The following is a 16,122-nucleotide window of genomic DNA, read 5'->3' on the forward strand; positions in this document are numbered from 1 at the left end:
AGTAAGTAATGCAAAGTGCAGAGGTCAGGAATAAGCAATACAGAGTGCAGAGGTCATCAGCATGTAGTGTAGAGTTAGAGGCCAGTAGTAAGTAATGCAAAGTGCAGAGGTCAGAAATAAGCAATACAGAGTGCAGAGGTCATCAGCATGTAACACAAAATTCAGAAGTATGTAATGTAGAGTTTAGAGGTCAGTAGCATGTAACACAGAGTTCAAAGGTCAGTAGTGATTAATGCAGCATTCAGAAGTAGGTAATGAGTTCAGCAGTCAGTAGTAAGTAATGCAGAATTCAGAGGTCAGGAATAAGCAATACAGAGTACAGAGGTCAGTAGTATCTAACGCAAAGTTCAGTAGTATGCAACAGAGAGATCGGGAATAAGTAACACAGAGTTCAGAGGTCAGTAGCAAGTAATGCAGTGTGCAGAAGTCAGGAATATGGAATGCAGAGTTCAGAAGTATGTAATGTAGAGCTTAGAGGTCAGTAGTAGGAAACAGAGTTCAGAGGTTAGTAGTATGTAATGCAGAGTTCAGCGGTCAGTAGTAAGTAATGCAGAGTCAGTAGTGTGTAACGCAGAGTTCAGTAGTGTGTAGCACAGAGTTCAAAGATCAGTAGTGAATAATGCAGAGTTAAGAAGTATGTAAGGTAAAGCTAATAGGGGCCATAGACGGATCGAAAACCAACCGGTTTTTTTAAAAAAAAAAAGAAAAAACGGTCGTTTGATCGGCCGACGTTACCACCAACAGTAAAAAAAACGGCTGATTTTCGTCCTGTCTACGGCTGGCATTTAACCCCATAATTACTTCTGTCCCTTGCAGAGAGCTCCACTGTTATATTTTACATGAAAAAGTCTTGTGGTTGCAACATTGTATCTATTTGTATCCATTTTGGATACAAATGGTTTTATTCGGATACAAATAGATACATTGTTGCAACCGCAATACTTTTTCATATAAAATATAATAACGGACTGGAATTCTTCTTCTTCTTTTCTTTTTCTTCTACTTCTTCTTTTCTTCTTCTTCTTCTTTTTCTTCTTCTTCTTTTTTTTTCTTCTTCTTTTTTCTTCTTCTGCTTTACGGCTCATGCGCAGATTTTTTATCGGTAAAATGATCAGCCGGTTTGCCCATCATTGCCGGGAAAATCGGCCAATCGTCAAAATAGGCCGTGAATTTTTCAACATTACCGATAAAAAAAAGTGCCAAAACCCCGAAAAACGGCCGACCAATTAACTCACTAACGGTGCAAAAATCAGCCGATTTTTTTTTCCGGCCGATTTTCGACCCATCTATGGCCCCCATTAGAGGACAGTAGTAGGAAGCAGAGTTCAGAGTTTAGTAGTATGTAATGCAGAGTTTAGAGATCAGTAGTAAGTAATGCAGGGTGCAGGGGTCAGGAGTATGTAATGCAGAGGTCAGGAGTATGTAATGCAGAGGTCAGGAGTATGTAATATAGAGTTCATGAGTATGTAATGTAGAGTTCAGGAGTATGTAATGCAGTGTTCAGGAGTATGTAATGCAGTGTTCAGGAGTATGTAATGCAGTGCTCAGGAGTATGTAATGCAGAGGTCAGGAGTATGTAATCCAGAGGTCAGGAGTATGTAATATAGAGTTCATGAGTATGTAATATAGAGTTCATGAGTATGTAATGTAGGGTTCAGGAGTATGTAATGCAGTGTTCAGGAGTATGTAATGCAGTGTTCAGGAGTATGTAATGCAGTGCTCAGGAGTATGTAATGCAGAGGTCAGGAGTATGTAATCCAGAGGTCAGGAGTATGTAATCCAGAGGTCAGGAGTATGTAATGCAGAGTTCAGGAGTATGTAATGCAGGGGTCAGGGGTATGTAATGCAGTGTTCAGGAGTATGTAATGCAGAGGTCAGGAGTATGTAATGCAGAGGTCAGGAGTATGTAATGCAGTGTTCAGGAGTATGTAATGCAGGGGTCAGGAGTATGTAATGCAGAGGTCAGGAGTATGTAATGCAGAGGTCAGGAGTATGTAATGCAGTGTTCAGGAGTATGTAATGCAGAGGTCAGGAGTATGTAATGCAGTGTTCAGGAGTATGTAATGCAGAGGTCAGGAGTATGTAATGCAGAGTTCAGGAGTATGTAATGCAGTGTTCAGGAGTATGTAATGCAGGGGTCAGGAGTATGTAATGCAGGGGTCAGGAGTATGTAATGCAGAGGTGAGGAGTATGTAATGCAGTGTTCAGGAGTATGTAATGCAGAGGTCAGAAGTATGTAATGCAGTGTTCAGGAGTATGTAATGCAGAGGTCAGGAGTATGTAATGCAGAGGTCAGGAGTATGTAATGCAGTGTTCAGGAGTATGTAATGCAGAGTTCAGGAGTATGTAATGCAGAGGTGAGGAGTATGTAATGCAGTGTTCAGGAGTATGTAATGCAGAGGTCAGGAGTATGTAATGCAGTGTTCAGGAGTATGTAATGCAGTGTTCAGGAGTATGTAATGCAGTGTTCAGGAGTATGTAATGCAGTGTTCAGGAGTATGTACAGTTGCAAGAAAAAGTATGTGAACCCCTTGGGATTACGTGGAGTTTTGCATGAATTGGGCATAAAATGTGCTCTGAACGTCATCTAAGTCACAACAATAAAAGAACACAGTCTGCTGAACATAATACTACACAAACATTAGATGTTGCCATGGTTTAATTGCACATAACATGTAAACATTCACAGTGCAGGGAGGAAAAAGTATGTGAGGCCCTAGCTTAATGACTTCTCCCAGAGCTAATTGGAGCCAGGAGTGAGCCAACCTTGACTCCAATCAGTGTGATGATATTGGATGTGTTGCTGACAGCTGTCCTGCCCTTAAAAAACACACACCTGTTTTGAGTTTACTGGTTTCAAGAAGCACTGTCTGATGTGAACCATGCCTCGCAGAAAAGAGCTCTCAGAAGACCTACGATCAAGAATTGTTGACTTGCATGAAGCTGGAAAGGGTTACAAAAGTATCTCCAAAAGCCTTGATGTTCATGTGTCCACGGTAAGACAGACTGTCTACAAATGGAGAAAGTTTAGCACTGTTGCTACTCTCCCTAGGCGTGGTCGTCCTGTAAAAATGACTGCAAGAGCACAGCGCAGAATGCTGCATGAGGTAAAGAAGAATCCCAGAGTGTCAGCTAAAGACCTACAGAAATCTCTGGCACATGCTAACATTTTTGTTGACACATCTACAATAAGGAAAACATTAAACAAGAATGGAGTACATGGGAGGACACCACGGAGGAAGCCATTGCTGTCCAAAAAGAATATTGCAGCACGTTTGAAGTTTGCAAAAGAGCACCTGGATGTTCCACAGCACTACTGGCAAAATATACTGTGGACAGATGAAACCAAGATTGAGTTGTTTGGGAAGAACACACAACACTATGTGTGGAGAAAAAAAGGCACAGCACACCAACATCAAAACCTCATCCCCACTGTAAAACATGGCGGAGGGAGCATCATGGTTTGGGGCTGCTTTGCTGCCTCAGGGTCTGGACGGATTGTTGTCATTGATGGGAAAATGAATTCCAGAGTTTATCAAGACATTTTGCAGGAAAACGTACGACCATCTGTCCGCCAACTGAAGCTCCGCAGAGGATGGGTGATGCAACAGGACAATGACCCAAAGCATACAAGTAATTCAACAAAACAATGGCTGCAACAGCTCAGAATACGCCTTCTGGAGTGGCCCAGTCAGAGTCCTGACCTCAACCCGATTGAAATGCTGTGGCATGACCTTAAGAGAGCGATTCACACCAGACACCCCAAGAATATTGCTACACTGAAACAGTTTTGTGAAGAGGAGTGGTCCAAAATTACTCCAGATCGTTGTGCAGGTCTGATCTGCAACTACAGGAAATGTTTGATTGAGGTTATTGCTGCCAAAGGAGGGTCAATCAGTTATTAAGTCCAAAGGTTCACATACTTTTTCCTCCCTGCACTGTGAATGTTTACATGTTATGTGCAATTAAACCATGGCAACATCTAATGTTTGTGTAGTATTATGTTCAGCAGACTGTGTTCTTCTATTGTTGTGACTTAGATGACGTTCAGAGCACATTTTATGCCCAATTCATGCAAAACTCCACATAATCCCAAGGGGTTCACATACTTTTTCTTGCAACTGTAATGCAGAGGTGAGGAGTATGTAATGCAGTGTTCAGGAGTATGTAATGCAGTGTTCAGAAGTATGTAATGCAGAGGTCAGGAGTATGTAATGCAGAGGTCAGGAGTATGTAATGCAGTGTTCAGGAGTATGTAATGCAGAGGTGAGGAGTATGTAATGCAGTGTTCAGGAGTATGTAATGCAGTGTTCAGGAGTATGTAATGCAGAGGTCAGGAGTATGTAATGCAGAGGTCAGGAGTATGTAATGTAGAGTTTAAAGGCTAATAGTATGTAATGCAAAGTGCATTAGTCAGGAATAACCATTATGCAGGCATTCTCCACAATTATCATCATCAGGGAATCTGGCCCAGAGCAATGTGGTGTAGCAGATGCTGGAGTGAGTGCATATGAACAGGATGTGGCTGAAAGAGGATGGGGGAGATCAGCAGCAGCAAGATGGAAAAAAGTATCTAAAATGTGAAATAAGTCACAATGAAAATAAAAAAGATGGCGATTGTTTATGATCCACAGTACGTTATCAACCTTCCATTTAGGATTTGCGTCTACTTTAAGCAGCACAGATATGCAGGACGAGAGAACTGCGTGAGTAACTCCTGCTCAGGTAAGGTGAGGCTAGCTGAAATTTACAGCGGGAATGTAAGTGACGGATGCAGCCCATCCTTCCATTGCCGCAAACAGGAAAAAGCTTTATTTATAAACAGCTGGAAATTCCATGAACACGGCTCACCGCGGTTATCCCAGCATAAGAAGCATTGTGTATTTATGGGCGCAGTACATGGGAACAATGAAAATGGGTGCAGATGCTGGAACGAGAAGGACGTGGAACAATTTGCAATAACTTCCTGCAAGGAAAATATGATACGCGTTGTGAGCAGAGGTGCTTGCCACAGGGTCTGAATTAAATGGAAACTCCAAGGAAAAGCCCATCCAGGAAAAGCTGCAACTGCGTTGAAGTCAAGAAAGGGATTTATATTGTCTAATGCAGCCTTGTATATCAAGGTCCCTCCTGTCTTGTGATTCTCTCATTTGCAGCCTCTAAACCACGATCTAAGGTGTATGAGCTTCAGACGGATCAGAGAGAGGGAGGTGCTGAAACGAAGGAACACACGGAACTCCAATCAAGCTCAAGAATTGGGCCATTCAGAAGAAAAAGGTACCAGCAGCTACATAGAACGCATTATGACATGGAAACCACTGTGACATGGGCTCCTAGATGGGCCTGGGGGCCAGCCTCCTTCCCACCCACTATGGAAACCACTGCGACATGGGCTCCTAGATGGGCCCTGGGGACCAGCCTCCTTCCCACCAACTATGGAAACCACTGCAACATGGGCTCCTTGATGGGCCTGGGGGCCAGCCTCCTTCCCACCGACTATGGAAACCACTGCGACATAGGCTCCTAGAGGGGTCTGGGGGTGAGCCTCCTTCCCACCGACTATGGAAACCACTGTGACATTGGCTCCTAGAGGGGCCTGGGGGCCAGCCTCCTTCCCACCGACTATGGAAACCACTGTGACATGGGCTCCTAGAGGGGCCTGGGGGCCAGCCTCCTTCCCACCGACTATGGAAACCACTGTGACATGGCCTCCTAGAGGGGCCTGGGGCCAGCCTCCTTCCCACCCACTATGGAAACCACTGTGACATGAGCTCCTAAAGGGGCCTGGGGACCAGCCTCCTTCCCACCGACTATGGAAACCACTGTGACATGGGCTCCTAGATGGGCCTTGGGGCCAGCCTCCTTCCCACCGACTATGGAAACCACTGTGACATTGGCTCCTAGAGGGGCCTGGGGGCCAGCCTCCTTCCCACCGACTATGGAAACCACTGTGACATGGGCTCCTAGATGGGCCTGGGGGCCAGCCTCCTTCCCACCGACTATGGAAACCACTGTGAGATGGGCTCCTAGGGGGGCCTGGGGGCCAGCCTCCTTCCCTCTGACTATGGAAACTACTGTGACATGGGCTCCTAGAGGGGCCTGGGGGCCAGCCTCCTTCCCACTGACTATGGATCCAGGACTAAGGAGACCCCCTCTTGGAGTTACAAGGGCAGCACAGTGGCTAAATGGTTAGCACTCCCGCCTAGCAGTGCTAGGGTTGTTGGTTTGGATCCCAACCACGGCACCACCTGCGTGAAGTTTGCATGTTCTCCCTGTGCCTGTGTGGGTTTCCTCCAGGTACTCTGCTTTCTTCCCACACTCCAAAGACATGCTGGTAGGTGAGTTAGCTCCTGTCTAAATTGTCCCTAGTATGTCTATGTATGAATGTGAGTTAGGAACCTTAGATTGTACACCCCTTGAGGGTTAGGGACTGATGTGAATGTACAATATATATGTAAAGCGCGGCGTAAATTGAAAGTGTTATACAAGTACCTGAAATAATAATAATACAAGGAATCTTTTTTTCAAGAGGGTTAAATCACTTCCATGAGTACCTGGCTGGCTGTGAACTATACCAGCTACCTTTTCCATGCAATTAGGGCTGGAGGGACTTTTTCTGGGACCCCTTGGCATACTGTGCATAGTGGAACTGTGTGCAGGGGGTGAATTCCAGCATTTTCGGGGTTAAAAAACGTTATTTTCAGTTACAGGTTTCCTAGCTTCAACTGTTGTTTGCTGTAATTAGGTTTAGCTTTCAGTTTGTTTAATCACCTCCAGAGTCCAGACTGCTAGGTGCCGGGAAGGAATCCATTGCTTTCTTGTGTTCCATTGTTTATTTGTTTATATCATGTAATTTTCTCCTGGGACTAGGGGGAAGGCTAATGTGGGCCATATCTGTCTAGGGGGAAGGCTTTTGTGTATAAATACTGCGCTGTTTGTTAATAAACTCAGTCCTTGTTTTACTCCAACATTGGTTCTGTCTGATGCGTTTGGTAAATTTGCTATATTTGGGTTTCAGAGTGGAGGAAGTTGTCGTTTGGCAGAGGGCAGCACAGTGGCTGAATGGTTATCACTTCCGCCTGGCAGTATTAGGGTTGTTGGTTTGAATCCCAACCACTGCACTAACTGCCTGGAGTATGCATGTTCTCCCTGTGCCTGCGTGGGTTTCCTCCGGGTACTCCGGTTTCCTCCCACACTCCAAAGACATGCTGGCAGGTTAATTGGATTCTGTCTATATTGTCCCTAGTATGTGTATGTATGAATGTGAGTTAGGGACCTTAGATTGTACACCCCTTGAGGGTTAGGGACCTTAGATTGTACGCCCCTTGAGGGTTAGGGACCTTAGATTGTATGCCCCTTGAGGGTTAGGGACCTTAGATTGTACGCCCCTTGAGGGTTAGGGACCTTAGATTGTACGCCCCTTGAGGGTTAGGGACCTTAGATTGTACGCCCCTTGAGGGTTAGGGACTGATGTGAATGTACAATATATATGTAAAGTGCTGCGTAAATTGACGGCGCTACATAAGTACCTGTAATAAGATAACCAATACCATACTCAATTTCTAAAGCCATTTTTTTATCAGTAGGGTATAACTAAGCTCCAGTCGATCCTAAACTCAGCGGCTAGACTCATCCACCTCACCAACTGCTCCACATCCGCCACCCCCCTCTGCCAATCCCTTCACTGGCTCCCGATTGCCCAACGCATCAAATTCAAACTGCTAACTCTGACATTCAAAGCCATTCACAATGCCGCCCCAAATTACATAACTGACCTGATACCCAAATACTACCCTACCCGTGCCCTCCGCTCCTCACAGGACCTCCTACTCTTCAGCTCCCTGGTCTCCTCCTCTCATGCCCGATTGCAGGACTTCTTCAGGACTTCCCCCATCCTCTGGAACTCCCTACCCCAATCCATCAGACTGTCACCTACCCTCCTCACCTTCAGGCGCACCCTGAAAACCCTCCTCTTCAGGGAAGCCTACCCCACCCTCACCTAACACCTGACCTCACCTAACAACTAACCTCCTCCACTCCTCCCACCACTCCATCCCCCACAGCCATCTCCTCTTGTACCACCTTCCCCTCCCTCCTAGATTGTAAGCTCGAAAGAGCAGGGCCCTCGAACCCCTCGTGTAGTGTATTGTTACTGTCTTGTCTCATGTTCTGTCCCCCTTGCTACTATACAGCGCTGAGCATACCCTTTGGCGCTATATAAATACTGTATAATAATAATAACTAAAAACCTTGTTAAAGCTGAACTCCAGCAGTTATTTGGATTACATAGTTACATTGGTCCATCTTGGCACAATGTAAATATGCATTTCCCATACCTGATGGACCGCTGGGGAAACTAGAAATGACTGTAGTAGTTGGTGCTTCTACAGTGATAGCAGCAATCTCCTGTGTCCTGCTGCTTTTCTGTGCTTCCCCTTGGCATACTGACCACAGGGCGTTGCTTGCTAGTACCACCACCATTCACAGAATGCCATGTATTTTTTCAGTGAACGCAAGGCATTCTCTGATTGGATGAGGTGGAGATCATGACATCACCAATCCTCCTCTCCACCTTGTCCAATCAGAGATTGCAGAATATTTTATTGTAAAAATACAAGGTGTTTAGTGAAATGTTGCAGTGTTGTTCGAGCAAGCCAGGGTGATTAGTGTGCAGAGAGGAAGGCACTCGCATAGAACACCAGCAGGTCCTGGAGGATTGTGGCTATCACTGTAGTAGTGCCAACTACTGCAGTGAATTCCAGCTTCCCCCCCGTGGCCCATTGAGCATGAGATATGCATACTTACATTGTGCCAAGCTAGACTAATGTAAGTATGCATTACAAATAATTCTCGGAGTTCAGCTTTAAAGTGTTATAAAAATATGATATGCATGTGTAGCACAGACCCCAAACGAGCTTTGCAGATTTGTCCCAGGGTCTATTCTCACGTGAGTGCATGGCAGTCAGGTACACAGCAGCCCCCAAAATCTCACAGCAATATAACCAGGCAGCTAGTGCCTTTTTGAAGTTTAATGCTTGCTAAACTTGGATGGGATTTCCAGCAGGGCAGCTCAGTCACCCAAGGGGATGAACAACAAACAGTCACTAGGATCCCACTTCCAGGCCCTTACTCACTGTACCTCCAGATATTTGGATTGACCCCATCCAATATTGGTTAGACACTCTCTCCAGGCCAGATCCTCAGTGCTTCCCCTTACTTGGCTCTGAACTGCTTTCATAAAAATAGGTCTCCCAACCCTGACATGGCTGGGACCACGGTGAACTCTCTGCAAGGTCTCAGCTGGCTTGCCCAAAAGGGTAGCAGCCCTTCCTGGCTGGAATCTCCTCCTTCAGGTTAAGACCCTGCTGCTCCAGGCCTCAGACTATTTAAGTGCTCTCTCTCCACCTTCTGGGCACACCTCCTCAGGGATTGGCTAGAGTTCCAAAAATATTCAAACTTAGGATCTGTCTCTTCCAATCAACTATATTCTAGAAACAACTAGAGAGCAGGGAGAAGTAGTGGAGCCCGCAGCCTGTGAGACCCGGAACAGACAAAAACAATCACAATCTGCTCCACCGGCTACAGAGGAACCAAAATCTAAATTTGCTTTAACCTCATTATCAGCCTAACCTAGGATGGTGATACACATGCCCAGTAACTCAAATAAAGGTGACACTGTGCTCCCGGGACCTAGCCCAGGACTCCGCATTTTCAGGAATGTTCTGGCAAAACTTGGAGAGTTGACATCTATACAAAACAGAACTGGTACCATTTGATGTGTCTTATTTATTTATTTCAGGTACTTATATAGCACCATCAATTTACGCAGCACTTTACATATATATTGTACATTCACATCAGTCCCTAACCCTCAAGGGGTGTACAATCTAAGGTCCCTAACTCACATTCATACATACACATACTAGGGACAATTTAGACAGGATCCAATTCACCTACCAGCATGTCTTTGGAGTGTGGGAGGAAACCCACACAGGCACAGGGAGAACATGCAAACTCCAGGCAGGTGGTGCCATGGTTGGGATTTGAACTGACGACTCTAGTACTGCCAGGTGGAAGTGCGAACCATTTAGCCACCGTGTCTTCATTAACCCAATCCACCTTGGAAACACCAATGATCCCCTAATCTACTGGCTGCCATGACAAATATCCTGCATTGGACCACCCACAATAAAAAACATGGCATAGGCTGGCGGTCCAACTTTTATCTCTCTAGGAATTTCCTGAAGCTCTGAACAGCATCCCCTCCAGTTCCTTCTCACCTTTCTGACCACTTTTTTTTCCTGTAGAGCTACAACCAACCCATGTCCTCGCACTTTTATTTTCTTTTACCCTTTCCAGACCCTTTATTCCATTCCTGATTCTGCAGTCCTTCCGTCAATCTTTTTCTTTTTCGAAGACTCATTTTTCTTCTTGTGTTGTTTTAATGAATAAGCCCAAGGGACTAATTGTGTTGTAAACATCGGAGGATCACCAAGGTGGCCAGGAATCTAGCATATTCAGAAGGACATTGGGACACCGTTGTTGATTTTGCTTCCTAGGAAAGAATCGAAAGCAGAAAAACTATCCCATCCTACGGCACGGTAGCATTGAATATTTGCGGGTATATAGTAGCAGGGGCGGACTGACCATTTGAAAACTCAGGCACTGCCCAAGGGCCAGGGTCAGTAAGGGACCCCATGAGATGCCCCTGGTACCTTTTTCATAGGCTTTTTTGAGTATGAGCAAGGACACAGGGGCCCCATGATCCCCTATTGCCCGGGGGCCCCATGAGTTGTCAGTCCGCCCCTGTATAGTAGCCACTGTTTATTCTCGTTTTAGCTAGGGAAGGGTTACTTAGCTAACACTGGGTTCTGCTATTTGCATCACAATCCAGGCGTGGTAATAGCAGCTCAGGTAATTAGATGCTTGCTTCGGTGCACAAGTAAATTCCCGGTAGACCTTCCGTGTGTTACACGTTCCATCTCTGGAGGGAAATCGATGTCAGCCTGGACCTAAAATGAGGAATCAATGATGCAATGGACCTCGAGTAACTGGCCCGGTCATGTGACCGTGCAAAAACAAATGTATTCATTTGCGAATATACCCATAAATAACATTTTTTTATAGCAATGTGTGGCTGTTTCGTATATATATTTTATTTTATTTATTATGGTCAGGACTAAAAAATATTATTATTTATTCTTTAAGTCAGGAACAAACATACCATTCTAATTCAGGCTATTCCAACCAGAGTAGCATGGCATGCTGGGTGTCTTCTGGATTCTTCGGGGTGCCTAAAAATTGCCCCAAACTGCCCAAAAATAGTTAACAAGCCTGCGGGTGGAACAAGCCCGCCTTTATTGTTACACAATCCACAGGTTTTTATTGCGCAACATTACATCCTTGGGCACCATGTGCATCAGCCTCTGGCTTCCTACCAACTGATCACATCAATGGTTGACAAGGAGGACATTGGGCACCTAACGGCCTTCTTGTTTGCCCTTCCCTTGCCCCTCTCCATCAGTGCTGGGGTCAATATAGCTGAATGAAGGAGAGAAACTGATTGAGAAGAGAAACACTTGAATACTAGTTAGTACCCAGTGTGCAAAGGTTGCTTTGTAAAAAAAAAATCACCTTTAATGTTGGGTGTCCTATGTGTGTAGAGGCTGTTGCACTGTATAATTATTAGTTTTGTTTTTTATTTTATTTTAGAATGGCAGAATTTTAAAGGGAGCCTTGACTGAAAAAGGTTGAGAAATATTATTCTAGTTTATGGCTAAATATAAAATTTGCTGATAGTTTAGCTGATCGAATTTCTAAACGAATAGAATAAAACAGAATAGAATAGAAAAGACTAGCTTAAAACAGAACAGAATAGAACAAAATAGAAAATAAAAGAATAGAACAGAATAGAAAATAGAATAGAATGGAAAACAAAGGAATAGTATAGAATAGAATAGAACAGAACAGCACAGAATAGAAAACAAATAGAATATAAAAAATAGAATTCTACATTCTATAGAATATAATCATCTTTCGAAATTTATAAAAAAAAAAACATTATTGCAGAAGAGAAATAGTGTGTCCTTCCTGCGAATTAAAGCAAGAAGTTTCATATCTATATCTACAGTATATATACATATATACATATATATATATATATATATATATATATATATATATATAGGACTTCCCCCATCCTCTGGAACTCACTACCCCAATCCATCAGACTGTCACCTACCCTCCTCACCTTTAGGCACACCCTGAAATCCCATCTCTTCAGGGAAGCCTACCCCACCCTCACCTAACAACCGATCTCCTCCACTTCTCCCACCACTCCATCCCCCACAGCCATCTCCTCCTGAAGATTTTCAGGGGTTGAAAAGTCGTCTTATACGCCGGAAAATACGGTATATATATATATATATATATATATATATATATTGTGACAGTGTGGTAATCAGTCACCCAGGATTCTCAACATGGCAGGTTGAGGGGCTCCAGGGTAAGTGTTTGATACGGAGGAAAGTGGCTTTTCACTTTCCTCCTTTGTTTGTAAGGTCTGTTTTGTGATCTGGAGCCTGGAGATTTCAAAGAGATCTGGGAGGGATGAAATCTCCAATCCTGGGACCAGGTTTTGGGAATGGACAGGAGACTGATTGCACAGGTGTGTGCAGGCCTTTAGAGAGAGTCAGGACCAGGGTTCTGGGCTCCACCCCGGCAGATAGGAGTCAGGAGGGCTCCACTTGGAAGACGGGAGGTCACTGCCTGGAAGTTAGGTGGGCTTCACCTAGGAGAGGTGGAAGCCAAAAGCAGCAAGGGGCTGCTAGAGACTAGCTGTGTGCTAGAGGCCAGCGGTGTGCAAGAGCCATAATTCTTTAAGAAGTCTGCAGGAGGCAGACATCAAGCTGAGTGTAAGCCAGGAGGTTGAATCATTGTTTTGTTTGATGGTGGGAAGCTTTATGTTGTGGGACATTTTCTGTAAATAAAATTGGGCAAAAAGGCCCTTAAAGAAAGCGAGTTGCTGTGTGCGTTAACAAAGCTCTACCACTTTGAAGCGAGTTCCCACAATATATATATATACAGTATGTGTATGTATGTATATATATATATTTCCCGTGTGTGTGTCTTTGTTTTTTTCCCCTATCATTGAGGGTGGTGATAGTAATGAAGGCACATTGTGTAGTCATTATAGATCTGTTTTACTTTGAATGGTTTAAATCATTGCTGTGTTGGTTTTTTTTTTTACTTTATCTGAATTGTATACTTTTCTTTTCCGAATAATATGTCTCCTTTCACTCTTTGTGTCTTTTTTTTATTAATGTGTTTTTTTAATTATGTATCATTGAGAGAATTTCCTACAGTTCGTTTCTTGTTACAGTACGATAAAAGGTTGGATCTCTTTATAAAATCAGGTCGCTTCTCTCTATTGTAGAGTTCACATTTCTGGTGAATGAACTGGCTCCTTCTGAAAAGGACTTTGCTGAATGAACGAAGAACAAACGAAGCCTATGATATGTTAAGAAAACAATGGCAATAATGGCGGCACTAAGGTGCTCCCAGCATGCCCTGCTTCTGTGGTCCTCAACGATTCACAAAGTGATAAAGCAGGCAGCGGGACGCCAGTTGACTTTCAGCAGAATATGAGGACACATTAACAAAGGTCTAACAAAGAGATAAAACATTTGGGAATTACAAAGAGTAGTATAAGCAGATTCCGATTGGCTTTTGACAGATAGAGAAGGATGCCTGTGAGCTCCAATGCTTGTGTTCTGGCCAGGCGCTGATGAAACGTCTAGTAACCGCACAGAAAGGGATATGTTCGGACAGTGAGATAGAAGAGCAAAATTAAAGTACCAGTAAATCTATATTACTGCTATAGTTTAGATTCACTATATGGTCAAACATATGTGCACACCCAACCAGGGGCAGACTGACCATTTGGAAACTCAGGCACTGCCCGAGGGCCCGGGGTCAGTAGGGGGCCCCATGAGATGCCCCTGGTACCTTTTTCATAGGCTTTTTCGAGTTTGTGCAAGGACACAGGGGCCCCATGATCCCCCATTGCCTGGGGGCCCCATGAGTTGTCAGTCCGTCCCTGCACCCAACCACCACACCTACATGGTACGTAGACACCCCTCCAAATTACGGAAATTGATTGTCTCCAGTGAAGGTGAAGGATACTGTTAATTCTATATCATACAATGACATTTTAGACAACTGCACTCTTCCAACCTCATGGAGACAGTTTGGGAAAGGTTCTTTTCTAACCCAGAATGACTGTGCCCCTGTGTACAAAGCCAGTTCCATAAAGACATGGTTTGATACATTTGGTGTGGAGCAGCCATTCTCAACTAAGGTTCCTCTTGAGGTTGCTACTGATTCCTCGAGCTGTGGCTGATTGACCTTCTATTTGATGGTGCCTGCATAATTCCAGGACCAGCACAACTTGGCAAATCCATGATACCAATTATTTTTTTTAGCAGTCTGTAAGGGTGGAATTGTGACCACCAATGTAAGGTTTGGATTCTTCCTACTGACAGCCATTATAAGGGGAATTTTTGCCATTGACCTCTGATGAATTGTTTTTTAGTAAGGGTTCCTGGGGACCTGGAAACTACTTTAGGGGTTCCTCAAGGAGCAAAAAGGTTAAGAATGACTGATGTGGAGGAACTCACGTCTGCTACACAGAGGCCCTGACTTCAACCCTACTGAACACTTTTGGGATCAATGGGATGAACAGGTCTTCTCATCCAAACACAGGCTAACAGCAAACATAAAGATATAAGTGAACCAAAAACCCAGTGATAAAATACCTAACCAAATGGCCTAACAGAGTAACAGATTTCCTAACTATTGAAATAACTAACTATATACAAATGGGGAACACAGGAAAGCAAGGTGAGGTGCCAGGAACATATAGGAAGGGGGAACCAAAACTGGGGTCAAGAATAAGAGGGAGTAGGAAAAAGCCTGGGTGCAGGGTAAAGGTACTAGGCAGACAGCACAATCAAAGAGCAGGAACAAAATAATAGCTAGCAGTATCTGGCAGCAAACAAAACACTGGAGTGAGGGGGACTAATAGGGGAGGACCTAAATACCCTCCCAGCAGCAAGCTGGAATTACAACTCTCTGCCCAGGGAAGGAACCACAGTGCCACCAGCAGGTGATCCAGGTCCTGACACTTATATTGGTGTGATAGTCAGATGTCCACCAACACCTGGCCATATATTAAGAATTAATAACATAGTTTAGTTACATATGCAAAGGACTGGGTATCTGAACAAAATTCTAAATGTTTAGTGCTCTATTTACATTTACTAGGAAACAACTTTAGTCTATTCCATGGTCAGACATTTAATTATACCTGCCATGGAAGAAGTATTTCGGCTGTCATTGCTTGTCTGCTTTGGAAAACGCCTGGCTGTTATAATCACTCTATAGCTTCACGACTTTTAGAGTAACTTACCTGGAACAAGTATAAAGATTGGAAAATGAAGAAATCCTTATCTGGAAATTAGTGATTCAAAGTATTAAAATCAAATGGGGAAAAATGATGGTTGGGAAGGTAGCATTTTTAGAAGGAGAGGTGAGTAGTGGAAACGTTTTCAGTTCCCTTTAATGGCCTGTAATCAGGAAAGAAATGGAGGAGAAATCTCCCCAACTGGGACAGATATGCCTGTTATAGTGGGATTAAGAGCCAGCAACATGAATGCAACTTTATTGCTCTAGACAGAGAGATGCATAGTCCCAGACTGGGACCTCCTTTTATGATGCCTGTCATCAGTTGTGTATTTAGATTTCGTGCTGCCCTAGGCAAGACAAAAATCACCCCCCCCCTCCTCCCAACGGAGAGACCTTGACATTGACCAACAACACCCCAGCCCCCCTTTCACCTACACCTGAGAGAGCCTTCCACTACCACCGCCCCCCATACAGTGGCAACCCCCCACCCCTGTGAGAGATAAGACACTCACCTTCACAGCTTTGGACATCCCCGGGAACAAGAGTCAGGCTCTGCATACACCATCAAGCAGGCCGCAGCCTCTTTCAGATCCCACCTGGTCCCCATGCTGCATGTGTCCCTTCTTCCATTCCTTTTTTCGGGGCCCCCCTGAAAAA

At 44.4% G+C, this 16,122-nt stretch overlaps 1 protein-coding gene across 2 annotated transcripts in view; it reads left to right on the plus strand.

Annotated features, from left to right (window-relative positions):
• The window catches only part of KBTBD12 (kelch repeat and BTB domain containing 12), a 142,488-nt gene that overhangs the window by 94,119 nt on the left and 32,247 nt on the right, over positions 1–16,122 (plus strand). The window lies entirely within an intron of this gene.

This window comes from Staurois parvus, unplaced genomic scaffold, assembly GCF_062004578.1.
Source record: "Staurois parvus isolate SC_StPar_1 unplaced genomic scaffold, SC_StPar_1.0 ptg000290l, whole genome shotgun sequence".
Taxonomy (NCBI): Eukaryota; Metazoa; Chordata; class Amphibia; order Anura; family Ranidae; genus Staurois; species Staurois parvus.